The 22,588-nt window shown below is 39.1% G+C and overlaps 1 protein-coding gene and 1 long non-coding RNA gene across 12 annotated transcripts in view; both read right to left on the bottom strand.

The window, feature by feature from the left end:
• LOC123876254 (neurobeachin) overlaps positions 1–22,588 on the bottom strand; it is a 507,523-nt gene that overhangs the window by 373,896 nt on the left and 111,039 nt on the right. The gene's annotated exons all lie outside the window — the stretch shown is intronic.
• LOC123876264 lies at positions 1,632–2,162 on the bottom strand. The gene is made up of 2 exons (XR_006798297.1): positions 2,123–2,162; positions 1,632–2,047 (listed from the first exon to the last, which is right to left on the bottom strand). It is a non-coding gene; the product is annotated as an uncharacterized LOC123876264 (long non-coding RNA).

Genomic DNA, 22,588 nt, shown 5'->3' with positions numbered 1-22,588 from the left:
GCACAGCGGTGACCAGGAAACAACTCGGCTGTTCGACTATCTCAGCGAGACGACTGATACCGTTCAGCGTCGATATCCGAGTGCTCAAATAGTATTTCTGGGGGACTTTAACGCTCACCACCAGGATTGGTTGTTCCCATACCAGAATACTGACCATGCCGGGAGAGAGGCGCTTAAATTTGCCCTGTCGCTAGATCTCTCTCAACTGGTCCAAGAAGCAACTCGAGTTCCCGACGTTGACGGTCACACACCTAATTGTTTGGACCTTCTGCTAACTACTGACCCAGACCGGTTCTTAGTGTCAGTTGCGGCCCCTCTGGGCTCTTCTGACCACTGTGTGGTAAAGGCGGTATCGAACTATCACCCTCTTGACTCTGGTCCCACCGGAACAAGACGGGTGTGGCGATACAAGTCGGCAGATTGGGATGAGATGCGGCACTTCTTCGCATCGTACCCCTGGCGGCAAATTTGCTTCTCTTCTAGTGATCCATCAAGCTGTGAACAAGCCATTTCGGAAGTGATACGTCAAGCGATGGAGTACTTCATACCATACGCTGACGTATCATTAGATAGCAAAGTTCCCCGGTGGTTCAACACAGAATGTGCCCTTGCAGCGGCACACAAAAACTCAGCTTTTGTAGCGTGGGCAGAAGCCCGCACTGCAAAAGCCCCGGATATCACCACGAAGAAGAGAGCTTTCAACCTTGCCGCTAAATCCTACAAGAAGGTTTTGAAGAACGCTTGTTTTAACCGCACCAATCGCATTGGGGCCAAATTAGCATCCTATCCACGTGGTAGTAAAGCTTTTTGGTCCCTCTCGAAGTCGGTTGAAGCAAATTTTTGTCGTCCCTCGCTGCCACCTTTGCTGAAACCTGATGGTTCGCTGGTCTTTACCGCAACAGATAAACTCTTTCTCCACCTCCACTCTCCACCCTCTTTACCATCCTGCGGCTCTGCTATGGCAGACATTCTCGTTCGCCAAAAAGAGGTGTTGAAAGTGCTCCGCAACTTGGATGTGAACAAGGCCAGCGGTCCAGACGGGATACCAGCTATAGTCTTGAAGATCTGTGCTCCCGAGTTGTCTCCTGTCCTAACACGCGTGTATCGCCTCTCTCTAAAAACTGCTCAAGTCCCAAAAGCTTGGAAGCTTGCCAACGTACAGCCGGTCCCCAAAAAGGGAAGTCGTGCCGACCCGGCCAACTACAGGCCTATCGCAATCACCTCCATTCTTTGTAAAAGTTTGGAGCGTGTATTGAATAACAGGCTACTGGCATACCTCGAAGAAAATGACCTCTTGTCGGATCAACAGTACGGGTTCAGACGTAATCGGTCCACAGGAGATCTTTTAGTGTATGCCACGCACATCTGGGGTGAGGCCATCGAGAAATATGGTGAAGCACTAGCTGTCTCACTTGACGTCTCGAAGGCTTTCGACCGGGTTTGGCATGAAAGCCTTTTAAGCAAGCTTCCGGCTTACGGGATACCCACCAGTCTCTGCGACTGGATATCAGATTTCCTGAGCGGACGATCATTTCGAGTAGTCGTAGATGGCTCCTCATCTGATCTAATGGCAATTAATGCCGGTGTCCCTCAGGGATCAGTTCTCTCTGCAACACTTTTTTTGCTGCACATAAACGACGTGCTAAAACCCGGTATCTTTGGGTACGCGGACGACAGCACCGTTACAGAGAGATATATATCCGGTCCCCGTGCAAGTGGAGCTGAGATCCTAGAGCATAGAAAGGCCTTGGTTGAATGCGTTGATTTGACATTGAAGGAGGTGTCCGACTGGGGGGTCGCCAATCTTGTCAAATTTAACGCCACCAAAACGCAAGCGTGTTTATTCACCGCGAAACGGAGTTCATTCCCACTTACTCCGACTTTCCGAAGTATACCCGTTCCGATTACCGGTAGTGTTGAGCTTCTAGGAATCAACATTTCGTCCAATCTCAACTTTGGACAATGCATCGAATCCAAGGCAAAAACAGCTGGCAAGAAACTTGGCATCCTCAACAAAGTCAAGCGGTACTTCACGCCGGAACAGCTTCTCACCCTGTACCAAGCTCAAGTTCGATCGTGCATGGAGTACTGCAGCCATTTATGGGATGGCTCTGCCAAGTACCAGCTCGAAGCATTGGATTCGGTGGATCGCCGAGCTAGAAGACTCATTGGTGACGAAGCACTGATGAATACTAAACTCCAAAGTTTAGAACATCGGCGTAAAGTTGCCAGTCTATCGGTATTCTATAGGATATATTTCGGAGAGTGTGCACAAGAACTTGTGGGGAGTATACTGACACACAATTCGACACACTATTTACTTTTATTATTATTTATATTTACAATGAGTAACGGTCACAATAGGCAAACGCAAGCGCACGCGGAACAAGCGCGTGTAGGTAGGTAGGTACGGCGAGAGACTACTACTCGAGAGTCGAGACACGATGCGCGCGCGCCGCGCCGCGGTCCGGTGCGGAGCGCGGGGCAAGAAGGGATGGCGCGAGGTGTGGTCCCACCTCACGCGCGGCAGCGGTCTCGGTGTGAGCAACCGCCACATCTTCCCCCTGGCTAGACTGTAGCTACCAGCTACGGTCGATAATAATCAGGGAACTTGACGAGCCGGCCACTTCTTGTCCTCTTCGCTTCAGTGGTGCTAGGAGTAGCAGTGGAAGTTGATGACGTAGGTGTTGCGTCTATCTCTGGAACCTTTGTTTCTCTCGCGACGTATGCCGGTTTCAGTCTATCGATGGATACATTGTTTGGTTTCCCGTGAATATCAATGGAGAAGAATTTCGGTTGCCTTTTCAAGACTTTGAAAGGTCCGCTGTAAGGGGGTTCTAGTGAACTTCGAACATGGTCTCGACGGAGAAAAACATGTGAACAAGTATTTAGGTCTTTGGGAATATAAAATGGTGAAGTTGTATGCCAAGAAGTAGGTTTGGGAGTGAGTTGGGCCATATAAGACCGAAGACGGGTGGCATATTGAGTGACGTCGCTTGTAGCAAAATCTTGCTTCGGAGATAGGAACTGTCCGGGTAGTTGAAGAGCTTCTCCATAGACGAGTTCAGCAGGCGTCGCTTGAATGTCTTCTTTCCATGAGCTTCGCATACCCAAGAGGACTACTGGAAGGGACTTTGACCTGGTTCCTCCTTCACCTTTCTACCATCGTACTGCCAGGCATCGTCAAGGTCTGCATCCGTACGTAGTCGAAATTCCTCGAACACGTACGAAACGATTTGCTTCCTCTTTCCTAATTCGAACCGCTAGGATATGGAACGCCCTTCCGGCGTCAGTTTTCCCTTCCACCTATAATATGGGTACCTTCAAGTCAAGAGTGAATAGGCACCTTCTAGGCAAGCGCGCTCCATCTTAGGCTGCATCATCACTTGCTAGCAGGTCTGATTGCAGCCAAGCGCTAGTCTATACAATTTAAAAAAAAAAAAAAAAAAACTAAATAGTCGGAATCATTTTACACAATGAATAATTTATTAAATCATAGATTACAGGTACTCAAAGACTAGACCTGCTATTAGGTACTACAAACACTAAAAGAATAACGCTATACTTAGGTATGTACGAGAATGCTTTTATAACATGGGATGCAAAATAAATATTTACAGATAATGGTCTATAATTTGCAGAAAAATAGTTTGCTAAATCTGGACATGGCACTAAAAGTAAATACAGACACGAATAAAGAAGGTATCAAATCCAATAACAAACAAGTGTAAATTAAAAATTTTCAACACCCCCGACAAGTGAAGGTTACAGTAACTAGAAAAGAGCCGATAACTTTCAAACGGCTGAACCGATTTTCTTGGACTATTCCGCGATCCAAAGTATCTGAGTTTTCCAAAACATCATTTTCAAATAAATAATTATGTATTTAGGCAACGTCCATCTTGACAGCTTGACATTTGTCAATTGATACTTGACTATTATGAACCTAACGGTTATCTAACCTTCTTTTCTACAAGAAAACTAGAAAAGAGCTGATAACTTTTAAACGGCTGAACCAATTTTTTTGGATTATAGCTAAGAACACTCTCGATCAAGCCACCTTTCAAACAAAAATAAATAAATTAAAATCGGTTCATTCGTTTAGGCGCTACGATGCCACAGACAGATACACAGATACACAGACACACAGATACACAGATACACACGTCAATCTTATAACACCCCTCTTTTTGGGTCGGGGGTTAAAAATACACTTATTGACAGTCTGAGCAGAATCCAAAACAAAAATGATAATCTCACCCCATCAGAACAGATAAATAATATGTGATCGAAAGCTTTCAGGGATCATAAATATGTAGGCGTCGACAAGCCGACATGAATGTGGGCGTTACACTATGAATATTGCAATATCCAAAAAATATCAATATCCGGGAATCTATTCAGGCCATGAAATAGGCCGAACCGCGTAACATGGCAACCTTAGTTTGTTTTTGGGGTTTCGTAGTAAAACAAGGAAACGAGTCAAAGACTCAGCGGGCGATAGAGAGACCTACGCTGGGAGTTTCTCTATGGGTTCAAATCAGAAATGAGGAGATCCATAAAAGAACCAGACAAGCCAATTTTATGGAAATAAAGTACCTATACAAGTAGAAAAATGCAGAAGTTATCTAGTTTTCTCCTGGGAAAAGTGAAAAACAAAGGGTTTCCCTTTCTACATAGAATTTAAAATGTCAAGAACTGGTAGGAATTTTAATATTACGTTTTGATTTGACTCGGTTGATTCTGTTACGAGTTAGAATCCACTGCGGTTACTTAAACTTATTAATTTCGATATCTTTATGGGGTATTAACATAATGTTTTAAAACATCCTTGTAAAAGACAAAATTTTCTTTCATTTGGTACGCCACGCTTGGTCGGCTTCGATGAAGTGAAGCTATTCATCGAGCTGTATGGAGAGTAGCTGTTATTTTTCGAGCCATTTTATCTATTTGAGTGCAGAGCTCATCCAGTGTCGTTGGCTTTTGTCCGGTCACAATGAACTCAAGTCTAAGATGTTTCCGAGCCGTGGAATACTTTGTGATGATAAGCGTTTTTTATATTTTATTTTTATAAAAAATGTTGCTTCTCACAGATATTCACTGACTGCACATTTTAACTATAGATTTGAAATGCTAATATTTAGGAGTGGAAACTGTAAATATATTGTTCTTATTATACATACCATATTAGTTGGCTTTTGCCAATAAAATTTCACATATTGGTATACCACGTTTCTGCTGGTGATTTCAATCAATTATTTAATTATTATTAATAAGGACCGTAGATAAGATGTATGATGATGTGATCGTAGATAATGGGTATATTTGTGATGTATGTAGACATAAGTTTAAAAGGAAAAGTCTCTTAGTTAAACACATAAAGACTCACAGTGAAGTAGAACCGTTCACTTGCAAGTATTGCCAATTCAAAGCTATATATAAATTTAGTTTCAAGAAACATATGCAAACTCACACGGGTGACAAACCATTTACTTGCGAGTTATGCGACTACAAATGTACATACAGTAGTAAACTAGTGCAACACACTTAGTGCAACACACTAAGTGTACTTAGTACACTTTCTAAAGTCTTGTATCTTTTTTTAGAATACTTTAATGTAACTTATATTCCCCCTACTCTTCCAATCACCTAAAAAAGTACCTACTAGAAACAGGTACCATGTGTTAATAAAATTAAGTATTTTGTAGTACACAATAGAGCAAGGGCTATTCCTTGCGCTATTGTATAATGTATATACTCGTATGGTAGGTATAGCACATCACATTTTGAATGATGACCGAGTAAATGATCTTACGTATTTCAGCTGATGAAGTTTTCACCTCTGAGATAATTTTGAATTTTACCACGAAAAAAGTATTTATAAAGATGACGTGAAACTGTTACTTTGTAGCTTTATTGCAACGAAGCTTATGGAAGGCGAGTGCTCTTCAAATATTCAACGTGTATGTACGACAAGCATAGACGTTTGCAAGAGTTCGCACGGTAGCATTCCAGAGATATCTACTTTGTGCTGAGATCTCGCATCTGTACAATACTTCTACTTACCCAGTATCTAGACGTTTTACGAGTTCTATACGTTTTGACTTTAGCTCAACAGGGAGTGGACTGAAATCCTGAAATATTTAGGTTCAAATCTAATCTTTTCTGAGCTACAAATGTAGAACATGAGTTGTCTTAAAACATGGCAAATCTTTTGTAATAAAACATGGATGGTGTCACGGTTCATTTAAGCCCCAAACATTGTACCGTCTTGTGCAGCCATAGGAAGCAGTCGGTATCATACATCTTTATACTCGTATATTAATGTATGTACAATAGTTTGACGAGGTGCACTAAGATTGGTAAAACGTCTCGCCAGATAACGTTTCAAGGATCGCGATATCACAATTAAGTCGTATATCGTTTGTGCCTTCATTTTTGGTCCTTCGAGCCGGATTTTGCTTACTAACTACATAACTATGAAACTCATATTTATCTTCTAGTGGAGATAAGCATGACAAGTTGTCACTTGTCAGCGCAAAGAGACGGGTGATGGATGCTGCGCTAATGCACCCCGCCACTCTACATAACATCCCACATCCGACCTCTAGGAGATAAGTGCCGTTCACTATTTGTTACGCAAATGTGCGCATCTTTCAAAATATGTCATTGTATCATAATAATAATATGTACGAGTATGTGCAGGCATGTTGATTGAAACATATCGAAAGTGTCTCGTATCGAAGAAAAAAACACATTTCTTTAAAATCTTAAACCACGCAGTCCAGTCGCGGGCAGAAGTTAGTAAGAAATAAATTTAGCAGCGACTTAAATAAGGGCTAGCGATAAATCGCCCTAGACGCTAACATACATCCCAAAGGCGGTAACTAAGAGGACCGATGAGCACCATCGGTCTCCGTAGGGCGGGCAATCACTTGGGCGGGTGACGGATCGCCCGAGACCCGACACCCGACTCAGTTGGACCCGATCGGGGTATAACGCACGTGACCACTCGGACCCGATATTGATTGCCGCCTGAGAGTAATGTGGAATAGTGGATACAATGTCACATACGCTTTATGGGTAGGAACGGAATGATCCAATTATCGAGAAAATATAAACATTGCCACGAATATGCATAACGTACCTACGTATCCAACGTAACACATAAAAAAATGAAGACGTAATATCATTTCTAACCCGTTGACCAAATCTAGATGATTGATTTATGCATTTAATTGTTATTTTTCAAAAATTGCATGGTCTTTTTTTGACAAATAACACCGTTGCTAAGTAACTATAGATTGATTATTGATTTTGCCCGATAGATGACTGCTAGTTTAATTATTTTATTAATTCCATTCAGATAAATCAAATAGTATATGGAATGTCATTATAAGATAAGAACTTCTTGGCATTGGTAGTACAATTCTTTTATTGATTGAAAATAGCGACTAAACGACTTAAGATCAAATCTTTGTGGTACAAGAGTAAACTTTTCATGTCTTCATTAAATAAGTTCAAAAGTTAGTAATAACAACAAAAGTTCTACTGATTTAATCATTTATTCTTAATTTGATATACGTCGCAACAAATTAAGGATTCTGACGGCGAGCTCAAGTTTCGACACACAAATGGTACAAGCTAAGAGCAAGCAAAGTTCGGAGAGGCCTTGTACAAACCATGTCTGTTTTTGCATAATGTGAAGGAAACAATATTGATTTCAGTTGAGGAGACGCGTCTGTACAGACAGTTGTAGGTATAAAGAGATATAATATACTAGCTAATGCCCAAAATAATATATCGCAACATCTTTTAAATGTAGTATAGAAGCAGGCGTTATTTTGCGGAAGTCCATGACATACAACGAACCAAAAGCTTAATTTGCTATAATCCGCCAAACAGAAGAAATCTGTATGGTGCAACATGCAGTATGCGACATGCACCGCCCGCCCTCCTACTGATAGACATGCAGGAAAAGCCAGTCACTAAGCAAGGCATACGCACCACCACCACGCAGCACCACACAAATCACAACACCATTCGACGCACGTTTCGCCCCGACACCGGAGCATCCTCAGGAGATGTAGACCTTACAATGTCTAATGGCAAAACTTTGCACTTAGCATTTACTTAGCAATTATTTAGCATTGACTTTGCAATTAGGCATTGTAAGGTCTACATCTCCTAAGGATGCTCCAGTATCGGGGTAATAAGGGTACGTTAAAACTTAATTGATGATATTTTAGTTGCGATCAAAATCCTACTGATATTATAAACGCGAAAGTTTGTAAGTATGTATGGATGGATGATTGTTACTCTTACACGCAAAAACTACTAGACGGATTTGGCTGAAATTCGCAATGGAGATTGGAGATAGATTATAACCTGGATTAACACATAGGCTACCTTTTATCTCGAAAAATCAGTGAGTTCCCACGGGATTTTTAAAAACCTATATCCACGGCAACGAAGTCGCGGATATCAACTAGTATTTAATAATCTGTAGGGCCTATAAATTACATAAGAGAGCTATTTTATTAGGTATTGTTAGTCTGGACTCTGGCCGTTTTATTAACGACAAAATACAAAGAAGGAGGCAGTTTAAATCGGGTCTTTAATAACAGGAGGAGGTAAGCAGGTACAAAAGAGGATCGACACAGATCCGCTTATAACTTCTTAGCAACTCCCTCAAGGCTACTTGCTCATTAAAAGCGCTTTCTTCTAAAATTGTCTTCAAGAACAAAATATATGTATGATCTATTCTAATATTAAGTGTAGAATGGGCCAGTGTGAACTTCTCATTCTGAGGGGAGATCAATAGTGGACCGGCGATCACAATGGTGATGATGATTAATAATAAAAAACCCCCGACTTCAGTTACCAAAAATACTAAAAATAAAAAGAATTAATTGATTTATTACCGAATAGTACCTATATTATGTATACAACAGTTTATGTAGTTCTAAATTAATACACGTGAAGCACGTGCCAGTTATAAGTCACACGAACCGTTTATACTTCACATTGTTTTGGGCCTTCACATTGGCACCGACTCCAAAAAATATTATCATAGAATTTCCCCATTTGAAGAATTTATTCTGGCGGAGAATTATTTTACGAAAGCCAATTAAAATTATCAAGTCAATTAAATTATACCAGTTGTATTAGTCGTCCGAATAAACAAAACGAAAACACGCGTAATTGGGTCCGAATATTGGTTTCATTGTAAAACGACATCATGGCTATTGAAGTATTCTCGAGTCAATAGCGTTAACCTTGCTCCGGAGCTCTGTCCAATTAAGAGGATCGTCTAGGAGTAAATTTTCATACAAAAAGCGATAACATTTTTCTCCACGTAAATGTAGACCAATTTTCATATTTTTTAGAAATGGTATGATGGAGAATTATGCTCGCACGTTTTAATTTTAAAAAACATTGCTTATATTAAAAGTTACTAGCGTTTCAATATTCATATTTTCCTAGAATCTTTCCTTGAGTATTTTTGATTTTAATAATATAAATTAACTAATATACGAAAAAATTAAACATACGAGCCTAGGTTAAGGTTTATTGAATTTAATGAGATCAAAATTGTCTTCTTTTGTAAACATTTGGGGGGGGGGGGGGGGGGGGGTGTGAAAACGAAACCGTAACAATACCGAACAAACAAACCCGAAACAATATTTCAAGAATAAAATGCAGGCAAATGCGTAACAAGACTATGAAAAAATTTGGAATTTACAACTAGACTATCCCCTTAAAGGCGCTTCACACTGGCAAAGAGGCCGCTCTCGCTAGTGCATAACAAGTGGTCCCTTGATAAGTTGGCCTTATAACTTAACGCTGACTGGACTCCTGCAATCGATAAAGCCCTACTCATACACGACGCTGCATCGTGTCCTATGCGGTTGTTACATGTGATCGGTGGGTTAAGAAGCGGTTAGAATCGTCGGCTTAGGTCATCGCATTGTAACTGAAGCGACTAACTCCTAGTTTGTTTTAGCTTCGTGTAATGTATATTCATACAAAAATGTCACATAGATTTTATCTCAAACAGTTCCTTTAGGGGGAGGAAAAGCTTCATAGAAACAGAAAGATTTTTCTTTGAAATGTACAAATACTTTAGAATCGTCAAGTGAATCTACCTCTGGTATTTAATATAAGTACTTCGGCACGGAGAAGAACCAGCAAGATACGACGCAACTTCCTTTTTAATATCACAATATGTTTCGTTTACAGACAGTTGAGTGTTTGTGTCTACAAACACTCAACTCAAAACAAAAATCATTTTATTCACCAGTAAAGAAGGTACCCAAAATTTATGAAATATATTGGACGCAGAATATATGACATTTAGCAAAATAAACAAGTATTACAAGAACACAAACCAATACCAAAATCTATTTTCGACAACTCAATAAGAATCCTCCATTTCAGACACGATGTAACATCACGAACTATGAAATATGGATCAAATATAATAATCTGTTAGATTAAGGCAAAAACCTTTCTACGTGTCAATAAATAAGGTTACGCCGACATGACGTGACGGGCTTTTGGGGCTACTAACATGAATATTTCAATATCAGTACAAAAGCCTTTGATGTAGAAAAAGTGTGGTTGTAGAAATGGGCGAAGATTACAAAGTCGCAATGTAGCAATCTCTATTGAAAACGTCTGATACTATGCGTACAATCTGAGAAACGATTCGCAATATATTATGCCTTATATGTCAACTGATGACAGTTGACACAGAGCATTTAGGACAGACTTTTGATATGATAGCTGTTGACACATATGTACTTAAAGTAAATATGGCAAGCCCTTCCTCAGCTTGCACGCGTAACAGCGACCTCTACCCACACCATACCCAACCATAGCAACGTTATCTAGGTAAAAGGTCTCACGGTCAAAACTGTTTTTGGATAAAATTGTATTTGGCTTTATTCTTCCAAGACCGAATACGAAATGGAATGAAGACCGCGTATAGTAGGTATGTATAATAAGTATGCATAGTATGGTGGGCCCTCCAGCAAGATGGGCCGATTATATTCAAAAAAAAGGGTAGAAGGAAGTAGCTGGAAGAACATAGCTGAGCGCTCGCGCTGGTTGTATTGGCGCTAATTAGGAAAAGCTTACGATTATCAATGAACTCTGAAGGCTGAAATGGTGATGTAGAAAAGATATTAGAAGAGAAAGTGAAAGCAAATTAGCAGGCAGGCAGGTAAGTGGACCCCGGGGCCGCCGGGACACACGATAAAAGCAAAAGATTAGAAACAAACGAAACAAACTGAGTACTTATCTAGAAACGCGTTTAATACTTACCGAGAAACTTTCTTATAATGGTCTGTTAAAATATGAGACTACAATAATGTTTTATGAATACTTTGTAGATAAATCTAGTTTTCAAGAGAAAATAATATCAATTTATCATTATTTTGTAAGTAACAATAATACTTCACTAAGTACAAACTTAAGACGTTATAAGAAGCCGTCATACAAAGTAACTCTTCAAGTATAATTTCAACAACAATTATAATTATTCTCACTTTAAGCTTGAAATCAATAAAAAATCGGTGAACTGAATTTTATTAAATCAAGTCTTATTAACCCCCGACCAAAAAGACGGGTGTTATAAGTTTGACGTGTTATCTGTCTGTGGCATCGTAGCTCCTAAACTAATGAATCGATTTGAATTTAGTTTTTTTTTTTGTTTGAAAGGGGCTTGATCGAGTGTGTTCTTAGCTAAAATACAAGAAAATCGGTTCACCCGTTTGAAAGTTATCATCTCTTTTCTAATTACTGTAACCTTCACTTGTCGGGGGTGTTACAAATTTTTAATTTACACTTGTAACCTATACAGCCTGAGAGTGCGTGGGTAATATAATGGACGCGTTTTTAATTTTAAGAAGTCGGAGAATCGTCGGACTATGAAAATGTGGAAACACTGCGTGCACGCGGTTGCGCACACACTTGTGATATTATAGTATCAACTGCGAAGAAGGTTGGCCTCCTTGGAAATTGGTTCCGTAATAAATGGTAAACAAAAATGCGGTGGGTTCGCGACTTATTAGATCTTAGATTTTTTTAAAAAAAAACCTACTTAAATATGTGTTTTATATTTATTAAGATGTTCTTAATAAATATAAAACAGTGATTAATCAGACAAGTCTGCCGCGAAGTTGTTTCGGTAAAATCTCATAAAAATTAAAGCTTTACAACATTTATGAGGCGTTGTTACATTGGCAAATGATTAAATCGACTCAAAATACGTTGCAGTTACATACTTCTACATAATATTTAAAAATTGTTAACTCACCATGGACTAACCAGCTGACAGATTTAATTTAACATAAACAGATAAGCCAGAAAGCGTCGCTTTATTCTTTTATCAAGCACCTTCTCCAATTTTTTTACAAGCTTTCAGGCTAATAGATTTCAAGTGAAAATGCTCTCCCAGCTAATTTAAACGTTTGAAAGTAAATCATTTCGAACGTTTGCTGAAAAGATTTTACGTTAGGAGTTAATGACATTGAAAGTGTCGCGCTAAATTGGAAGTTTTCAAAGGCGATCATTTTAGACAAGATGTCTCATTATCGACTCGCTTTCGTCGGGAGATTATGAGCTTTATGACATCCGAGATTAGCCTACTTTAAAAACAATAAGATACCTGAAACAAAACCGGCCAAGTACGAGTCGGACTCGCGCACCGAGGGTTCCGTACTCGGGTATTTTTTTGACATTTTGCACGATAAATCAAAACCTATTGTGCGTAAAAATAAATAAAAATGTGTTTTAGAATGTACAGGTAAAGCAGTTTCATATGATACCCCACTTGGTACAGTTATCTTACTTTGAAAATTTAAACACATTTTGTTTTTTTTTTTCGGATTTATTCCTTTGCTTGTGCTATAAGACCTAACTACCTGCCAAAATTCATGATTTAAGGACAACGGGAAGTACCCTATAGATTTTCATGACAGACACGACGGACGGACGGACAGACAGACAGATAAACAGACAACAAAGTGATCCTATAAGGGTTCGGTTTTTCCTTTTGAGGTACGGAAGCCTAATGAAGTAAGCAAATCTTAATCATCGTCGTCAACTGTTAGCCGTCAACAGCTGGACATAAATTGTGGGAATTCCACAGGCTGCACCGTAGCACCCCACAGGCTGTGTGCCGCTTGTACCCAGCTGCTCCCTACGACTTTCAGGACACCTTCGTTGTTTATCACATATTTTGCACCAAGGAAAACCTTGGTGTAAAATATGTAATAAATTGTAAGCAGGGACTAATATAAATAGGTATAAGTTTAATAGAAATATCAAGAAATACCATTCAGGTTGTTTCCAGAAATCTCGTCCATGCGTTATTATTATACTTAATGTATACTAGACCAGAAATCTGAAATACCTAAATAAATTGCAATCATGTGGACACCATCCCTTTTTCGCAATAACCTAAGAAACATCAGCTGTCCTACTAGGCTTCATATAACCTGAATAAAGGACGTTGGAACGCGTAATTACGCGTCACAAATCGGTTCTCCTCTGAACCCTTGTCAGGTGTCATAAATGGATATAAAGAGGTCATACCTACGCGTGGCAATAAATAGTAGACACAACAGAGAGTTATGCTATAAAACGAAAAGAAATTAAACTCTTTTAAATAATAAAATTAATCAAACCAATAAAAAGCATTTATTTATTAACGGTTTCTAACCCCCCGCCCAAAAAGAGGGGTGTTATAAGTTTGACGTGTATATCTGTGTATCTGTCTGTGGCATCGTAGCTCCTAAACTAATGAACCGATTTTGATTTAGTTTTTTTTTGTTTAAAAGGTGACTTGTTTGAGAGTGTTTTTAGCTATAATCCAAGAAAATCGGTTCAGCCGTTTGAAAGTTATCACCTCTTTTCTAGTTACTGTAACCCTGACTTGTCGGGGGTGTTATAAATTTTTAATTTACACTTGTTACTCACAGCTTGCCATTTTGTAGTGACTCTATAACCGCTTTACTAAGTAACTGACAATTTCTAAGGTTGCCTTCATATTAATTTTTATTTTTTGGAAACTATGTAGATAATTTCATGGACCTCATAAAATAAAGTTTTGTTTTGATTCTTAATCCAACATTTGTATAAAAATTGTATTGAAAAACCATTAGAGTGAAAAATCAAAAAGAGACACAAAAATACAATAAAAAGGAAGCCATTAAAGAATACCCAAAAACATGCCGCGTACAAACAACGGTCGATCTAAGAAACATTTCCGATTCCGAACTGCCAAATAAGAATTGTTGCGAAAATAAACGGGGACTCTTAGTGGGAATAGAATTAAGACAAAGTGCGTAGGAGACGAGTCGTCAATCACCCCCGCCCCCCTCGGCTTCCCTTCAGAGGGGTGTCCCAAGAGGAAAAGTAAAAATTTACAACTTTTGCAATTCACTCATTCCTTCTGTCCCCACAGACTTTCAGTAAAAATAGACGTAGCTTTCATTAACAAATATATTCTTTACACTCAATTGTGTTGTGCCAAACTTTGTACTTAAGTTTTTGGTCTCCATATGAATTAAATACATGATAACTTCGATCCACAAGTGCCAGGTAATTGTTGATCGTGCTTCGATCAACAATTACCTGGCACTTGTTGATTGAGTATTTCTGTTTATTTTATAAAATGTTAGTACACAGAAGATAATTTAAATATAAGAAATTACTTTGTTTAGACTATAACATATGGCAAAAGTAAATCTAAATATAGGTTTGTGGGCAATCAAGGCAAGGGAGTAACAGACTCTCAAGGAAGTTTTAAAGCCGCGGAAATTAAAGTACCTTTTTATATTTATAATGTAGACAAAGGTGCGTCGATAGAGGACATCACGAAGCACATCCATAAAAAGACTAATACAATGGTTGAACTATCAAAAATGAGTATGAAACAGCCTAAACAATACGAAGCATATAAGTTTGATATTCCTCTACGCAAGTTGTCATTATTTATGGATGCGAACATGTGGCCCGAGGGGGTAGCTTTTAGAAGATATATATATTTTAGGCCTAAAAATATTAATGCAGTGCAGGCAAGTGCAATGGAGGTTAATTCACCCGCACTTAATGGAAGATAAGTCCTTGTATACAAAAATAGTTAGCTTCAACTGTAAGGGGATCAAGAGGTCTCGTGAATGTGTGAATTCACTCTGTAAGTCAGCAGACGTAATAGCCCTCCAAGAAACTTGGCTGCTGCCAGATGAAATACCTATTCTTGGAGAAATAGATAGTGATTTCATGTATACCGGCAAATCATCGATGAATATCTCTATTGGCCCAGTGAGAGGTAGGCCGTATGGGGGTGTGGCGTTGCTATGGCGAAAAAGTGTCTTCACGTCAGTATCCGTTGTGCCGTGTAATAATAGTCGCATTACTGCTATAAAAGGGATAATCGAGAATCGTGTGTTTCTATTTATGTGTGTGTATATGCCTACTGACTCGCATGTGAATATTGTGGAGTTTAATGAATGCTTAGGTGAGCTTGTAGCTATGATAGATATGTGCGGCATTGAGTCTGTATACATGTTAGGTGATTTTAATGCGCATCTTGGCGAGCTATTCGGTAGGGAGCTATTAAATTTTTGCTCAGACCAACATTGGATATGCGCTGATGTTGCCAAGCTTGGACGGGACAGCGATACCTACACCTTTGTTAGTGATGCGCATGGGTGTCGGCGATGGCTCGATCATTGTTTGGTGACGGAGGCAGCTTGGATATCGATTAGGGATGTCAAGGTGCGCTATGATGTGTTCTGGTCGGATCATTTTCCCCTGGAGATAAGTTGTAATTTTGGTGTAACAAGAATTAAGTCCGTTTACAATACGGTTGTGAGGCACACAATGGTATCCGATCAGAACAGTAACATTGGAATCAAGTGGGGGGAAAAAACCCAGGTTGACATGTACACCGAAATGTGTTCTAGTTTACTGAAGAAAGTAGATTTTCCCAGCGAGCTAAGTATATGTTGTGACAAAATGTGTACAGATGAAACTCATAGGTTAGTTATTGACGAGCTGTACCAAAGAATTGTTCAGGTGCTACAGAAGGCAGCAATCGCGAGCAATCAGCCTGGAAGGGTCAGCAAAGGTAGACGGGTAGCGGGATGGAACAGGTATGTCAAAGAAACTCATAGGGAAGCTCGTGAGAAATTTCTGATTTGGAAACAACATGGTATGCCTTTGAGGGGTAAAATGTATAACGATATGAGGGAAAGTAGGAGTAAATTCAAAAATAAGTTAAAATTTTGTCAAAATCATAAAGAGCAGCTACAGATGGACGCGTTAGCAGAGAAACATAAGCAGAAGAATTTTAATAAATTTTGGAAGGAAACAAGAAAATTGAATCCGAGTGGCGGCCTCCCCGTGAGCGTTGAAGGTGAGACGAATGCAGGGCGCATAGCTAATTTATTTAAAGAACATTTTAGAGTATGCTCTACCCAAACTCGGGCGTCGCTGTCTCGGGGATGTACACAAGTTTTGAACTCTTCTCTCTCGTTCAGTGCAAAAGAGGTGAAGAGTGTCATAAAGAACTTATCGAGGGGAAAGTCGCCGGGGCACGATGGGCTGAGTGTGGAGCACCTTATATACGCGGGACATCACATCTATCGTGTACTTGCCATGCTTTATACGTTCTGCATTCGTCACTCCTATCTTCCAGAAGACTTAATGGAAAGCGTAGTGGTTCCTGTAGTTAAGAATAAAACAGGCGATATTTCGGATAAAAGTAACTATAGACCTATATCGCTAGCTGCGATATTAGGAAAAGTGTTTGATGGTCTGCTAGATCGTCAACTTAGTGAATATGTCGAGCTAAATGATGCACAATTTGGCTTTAGACAAAATCTGTCCACGGAAAGTGCTATACTGGCACTCAAGCAGACCGTCAAATACTACACGGACAGGAAAACACCTGTGTACGCTGCCTTTCTTGACCTTTCCAAGGCGTTTGATCTAGTCTGCTATGATAAGCTCTGGGAGAAGCTTCGGAGCTTAAATGTGCCGTCAGAGATAGTAAGCATTTTAAAATATTGGTACAGCTCTCAAAAAAACAAGGTGAGGTGGGCTAATTCTTACTCAGAGTCGTATCGTCTAGAGTGTGGCGTTAGGCAAGGCGGTTTAACATCTCCTACTTTGTTTAACATATACATAAACCAGCTGATTGATGAGCTCAGTGGAACTGGAATCGGCTGCTCTATTGATGGAACTATGATCAATAATCTAAGCTATGCAGACGATATGGTATTGCTGAGTCCATCAATTAGCGCACTCAGAAAGCTCCTCAAGATATGCGAGACCTATGCTGCGTCACATGGACTCGTATACAATGTGAAGAAGAGTGAGCTCCTGATATTTAAGAGCAAGGGAAACACTGTAGTCGATGGCCCACCCGTAACCCTTAACGGAGTTGCACTTAAGAGAGTGACTGAGTTTAAATATTTGGGGCACATTGTGACAGACGATATGTCTGATGTTAGAGACATTGAGAGAGAGCGTAGGGCGTTGGCGGTCCGATGCAATACTCTAGCCCGCAGGTTTGCACGGTGTAATAGGGAGGTAAAGCTTACTTTATTTAAAGCGTACTGCCAAACATTTTACACGTGCAGCCTGTGGGTGACGTATACCCATAGGGCCTACAGCGACCTACGTGTGCAGTACAACAATGGGTTCAGGGTACTGATGGGGCTGCCGCGCTGGTGCAGTGCATCACAGATGTTCGCAGAGGCTCATACAGACGACTTTTACGCAATCATGAGAAAAAGAGCTGCATCTGTGATGAGCAGAGTGCGCGGGAGCTCCAACAGTATTTTGAACACATTGGCTGCAAAGTGGGAAAACCCCTTTATGAAGCACTGGGTGTACATACATATGAACACCCAGTGGTCCCGAAGCTACATGAACTGAGCCTAATTTGACAATTAATAATAATGTAATTTAGTTTAGTTGAATTTAATTTGATTTAATTTATTTTAATTTAATTTGATTTGGTCTGATTTGATTTAATTTAATTTAATCTGGTTTGATTTAATTTAATCTGATTTCATTTGACTTGATTTGATTTAATTTAATTTAATTTAATCACTAACATAGTTCATAAGACCCTGTTACTAACACTATATGGATGAATGGAATAGTCCGAAATAAATGTTTATTATTATTATTATTATTATTATAAAATCTTTTACACCTCTCGAAACTGCTACTTGAATGCTTTTGTTTATCTAGCACCAACATGACTTCATTATAATCTTTTGTTTGAATCGCCATCTCTACTGTGTCAGTTCTCACGCTTTGTCGTCTGACTTCAAATTGCTGCTTCCCGTTTACCATCTATCTTATTCCTTTACACTAAGTCTGTCTCCAACATATTTAACAAAGACTTTAAATGAAAGCGGAATAACAGATTGCTGGTTCATTTCCTCGTTAGTACGGAAGGAAAGTACCTACCTACTTACTTTACATCGAAAATGCGTTATAAAATAATGGTATTTGTTATCTTATGTTATCGTAAATTTATTGCCTCTAAAAGCTCGATTATGTTGGCTATTCGATCGCTATTATTGCTGGTATATTTATCCATTTATTGGATTTTACTCTTCTTAATACACATTGAATAGCCTCTAATAAAGGTTATACCTAATCTTAACTTCGATCGATTATTTCGGCCACTCATAAAATTAAATCCTCCATACTAATATTATAAATGCGAAAGTGTGTCTGTTTGTGTCGCGGGCATTTTCTAGTATATTATAAAAACTGACGCTCAATTGGAATTCAAAATTCGTTCCGATGGATAAAAGTCCATTAGAACGAATTTTGAAATTACTTTATCTGATTTTAATCATTAAATTCACTCAATTGGTCATAGGCCTATTAGATTTAATTTAATAAAATTGCGTGCCTGTTTAACAACTATTGGGAAACTAGGGCGCCCACTTCTAGCACTTCTACCTTGAAATATCGCTAGTACAACTAACTTAATAAAAGTTTTAATAAATTAAAACCGAGTCTAGAAAGTCACGCAGTTCGCAATACGGAAGCATGACGTCACTAGAACCGTTCCCTCAGGAGGCAATTACCACAGTTTGCTGAAGGAAGCTCGGCGGATCGCGCTGACAAAGCGCCGCGGCTGTCAAGAGCATAGGTAATTAGGGCGCGATAACAAGTCTACAGAGACTAGGCAGTAGGCACAATGTCAACTCTTCATTCAACAGCCTTTTCGTCCGTAAACTAGGCTGCCTGCAACTTTGTATATCCAACAGATCCCAGAAAACGCACCGTATTCTCTTATGCAGCATCATCATCGCCAATCCACTGTGACATAATGTTTCTTGTACGGATTTCCACCGCCTAGACCCAACGGCTCCCTGCGACTCGTCTGTCCACCTAGTGGGCGGTCTTCCAACGCTGCGCATTTCGGCGCGGGTCGCCGTTAGATATAGCACGCGTTATGCATGCGATAAGAGTATTTTATCTAGCATTGACTGCGAACACAACTTTTTCATGAGTAGTAGAAAAGAGGTGAAAATTTACTGAAACTATAAAGTAATAGCACAAATAAGATGTCCCTACCAGTCATTAAGGTTGCTAAAAAAATTATATTGAACATCGGCAGTGCAGGGACTAAAGCACTCCACGGCTGCAAAAGCTAGAAGTATACAGGTTCAATCCCTGCCGGTTCCGCAATTTTGCTATAATTATGTATCAATTTATTTCCTTCGAATGTAGATAAAACACTTAAATAAAAATATAAAACAGATAAATAGTAATGCTAAATAGTGCTAATAATAAATTGGTTTCAGAACAAATATAAACTGAGTATAATAGGTTTCGATATCAAAGGATAAACGACGTCTTTTCGAACTTTTTTTTTTTAAATAAATACACCTCAACTTCAAAAAGCTCACTTGAGGGGGAAGTCTTTTAAAAACACTTTCCCCAAAATTGTCATTCGACAAATTGACTTTGATGGAATTGAAACAAATAATAATAAATTACATCGTACGCAGTCTTTTCATAAATTCTAGTCACTTTTATTTTACTTGTTTTTTCATGTGGTAAGTTCATAGCAGCATTTTCTTTTTCGTAATTGGACGTATTTTCTGAAAAACATTCTAACCCACAATCAAGTTAAAATTGAGATAGGTATATTTTATTAAAAAAAGTGATTACGCCCGGGCGATTACAGTAAAATGACACGTTGTATCGCAAAAGATATATCCAAATCATTTTAAAAGATCTCAATTTTGACTCGATTATGGGTTAGAAAGTTTTCAGGGAATTATTGAAACATTAGGGTAGGTTATTTCAGTAAAAGCTCTGCTTTGTCGCATAGTTCATGTCTCAAAGTCAAGCAATGAAAAATGTATTGATTAAACTTCACATATAAAAACAACATCTTAGAAATGTAGAAAAGATTTGTTTCCAAGTAATAGTTGGAAACAAATCTTGTGTTTCACAGCACTGCAGCCACACGGCGCCAATGTAACGAATGTCCGGCGTCAGAATTCAATTTGCAGCGCATCCCAAATTTACAGACATCGATTTCTAAAATGCTTGGCTCAGACAAAGTCGATAAAAGTAAATTCACAATTTGCATTTGACATCTGAATGCTATTTTGCTGACTCTATATAACAATGTTTGTGAAAGCAATATTTTTCTGCAGTTGGAGAGGTAAAGAACCTATTTGAACCATAATCGATTCTCGTTCATGTCTCGGTATAAATAATCGTTATGATCATGAGTTTTATAAAGCTTCAGCTTTCAGGCATTTGTGCAAAAGCTGTATTTGAAAACCCCAAAGTCGACAGACTACACCAAGCGAGTCTCAGGTAGAGGCTGGACACAAGCAATACAAGACCACAGAGAATGATAATGCCTCCAAGACACCTATGCCCAGCAGTGAAAGTCTGTCTTAGACGTTTGACGTGGACTCATCTAATGATATCATCATCTAACCCGTAAATTGCCGGCCCGCTATAACTAAATACTGGTCTTCCTGTCATAATGAGAAGAATTTAACCTACAGTCCATCACACTGGCCAAGTGCGCATTGGCAGACTTCAAACGTCTTTGAGAACATTAAGGAGAACTCTTAGACATGCAGCTTTTCTCACGATACCTATTTTCTTCACCGTCAAAGCAAGTGACATTTAATAACTTAAAACGCACATAATATAACAAAGTTAAAGAGGCGTGCCCTTGATCGAATACCGGATTCTTAAAAACTAGGCTATCACACCGATATCTAATGACAAACAGACCTCTTAATCCATAAGAGATCAATTCAAAACCAAGTAAAGAAAGGCCTAATCCAAAAACAATAAAATCAGCCCTAATAATGTATTATGTCCAATTCTACATTTCGACTACGAATTACCTGGCTACATCGACAATTCGGTGACTCAATGCGGGTGTAGAGGCAACATAACAAACGACCATCGCCAAGATTCAATTTGCCGAGCATTCCAAATCCACTGCAGGATTACGTGGCGTACGTACACCGACAGCCGACGAGGAAAAGTCATTAGGCTAGTGCTTTGCACGCGTTGTTTTTGTTACATTTCTAAAATTCTTGCTTGAAAGCATTTGAAAAGAGTGATAAATTAAGTTTTTGAATTGTTCCTATCCGTCCCCCTAATCTGTCCCCCCGGGGGGACGGTTAGGAATAAAAAGTTCGATCTGTCCCCCTACACGCGACGAGGGGACAGATCAAACTAATTCTTTCCGAACCGTCCCCCCGTTGCTTTCTTAGGGGGACAGATTGGAATAAAAAGTTCGATTTCTCCCACTGCCACGGACGAGGGGACAGATCGAACTAATTCGTACGCCAAAATAAAAATAATTAAGAATCTTTACCGCTATTGTAAAACAAACAGTGGATTGTGTAAGACTTTATTTACACTGGATCAATACTGTAAAGTTAATAAATGGGGTCTCAACGTTTCTAAATACTTTGCCGTATCTTTTACACGTAATATTATGTATGATCTATTTGTGAAAACTTATTATTAGCTTTAATTTTCTTCTGCTCTTATCTATTTACTCTGTAAATCTCCCTTGTAAAAAAAAATTTGAAGGAAAAAAATTGTACAAAACACAATACAATAACTTTTATTTACTATCATCATTTTTATCCAGGCCTGAATAATAGGACCGTGTTTGGTGGCGCGCTCTTGAAAAGGCCTATGTCCAGCACTTACAGGCTGATGGATGGATGGATGGATGGATGGAATAATAGTACATACTGATTCTCTTTTCATTAACCCCCGACCCAAAAAGAGAGATATCATAAGTTTGACATGTGTATCTGTGTATCTGTGTATCCGTGTATCTGTGTATCTGTCTATGGCATCGTAGCTCCTAAACTAATGAACCGATTTTAATTTAGTTTTTTTTTTTGCTTGAAAGGTGGCTTGACCGAGAGTGTTCATAGCTATAGTCTAAATGAGTTCAGCCGTTTGAAAGTTATCAGCTCTTCTAGTTACTGTAACCTTCACTTGTCGGGGGTGTTATAATTTTTTAATTTACACTTGT

Source organism: Maniola jurtina, chromosome 21, assembly GCF_905333055.1.
Source record: "Maniola jurtina chromosome 21, ilManJurt1.1, whole genome shotgun sequence".
Lineage (NCBI taxonomy): Eukaryota > Metazoa > Arthropoda > Insecta > Lepidoptera > Nymphalidae > Maniola > Maniola jurtina.
The sequence above is the reverse complement of the archived record's forward strand: the minus strand, read 5'-3'. Positions and strand labels throughout refer to the sequence as shown.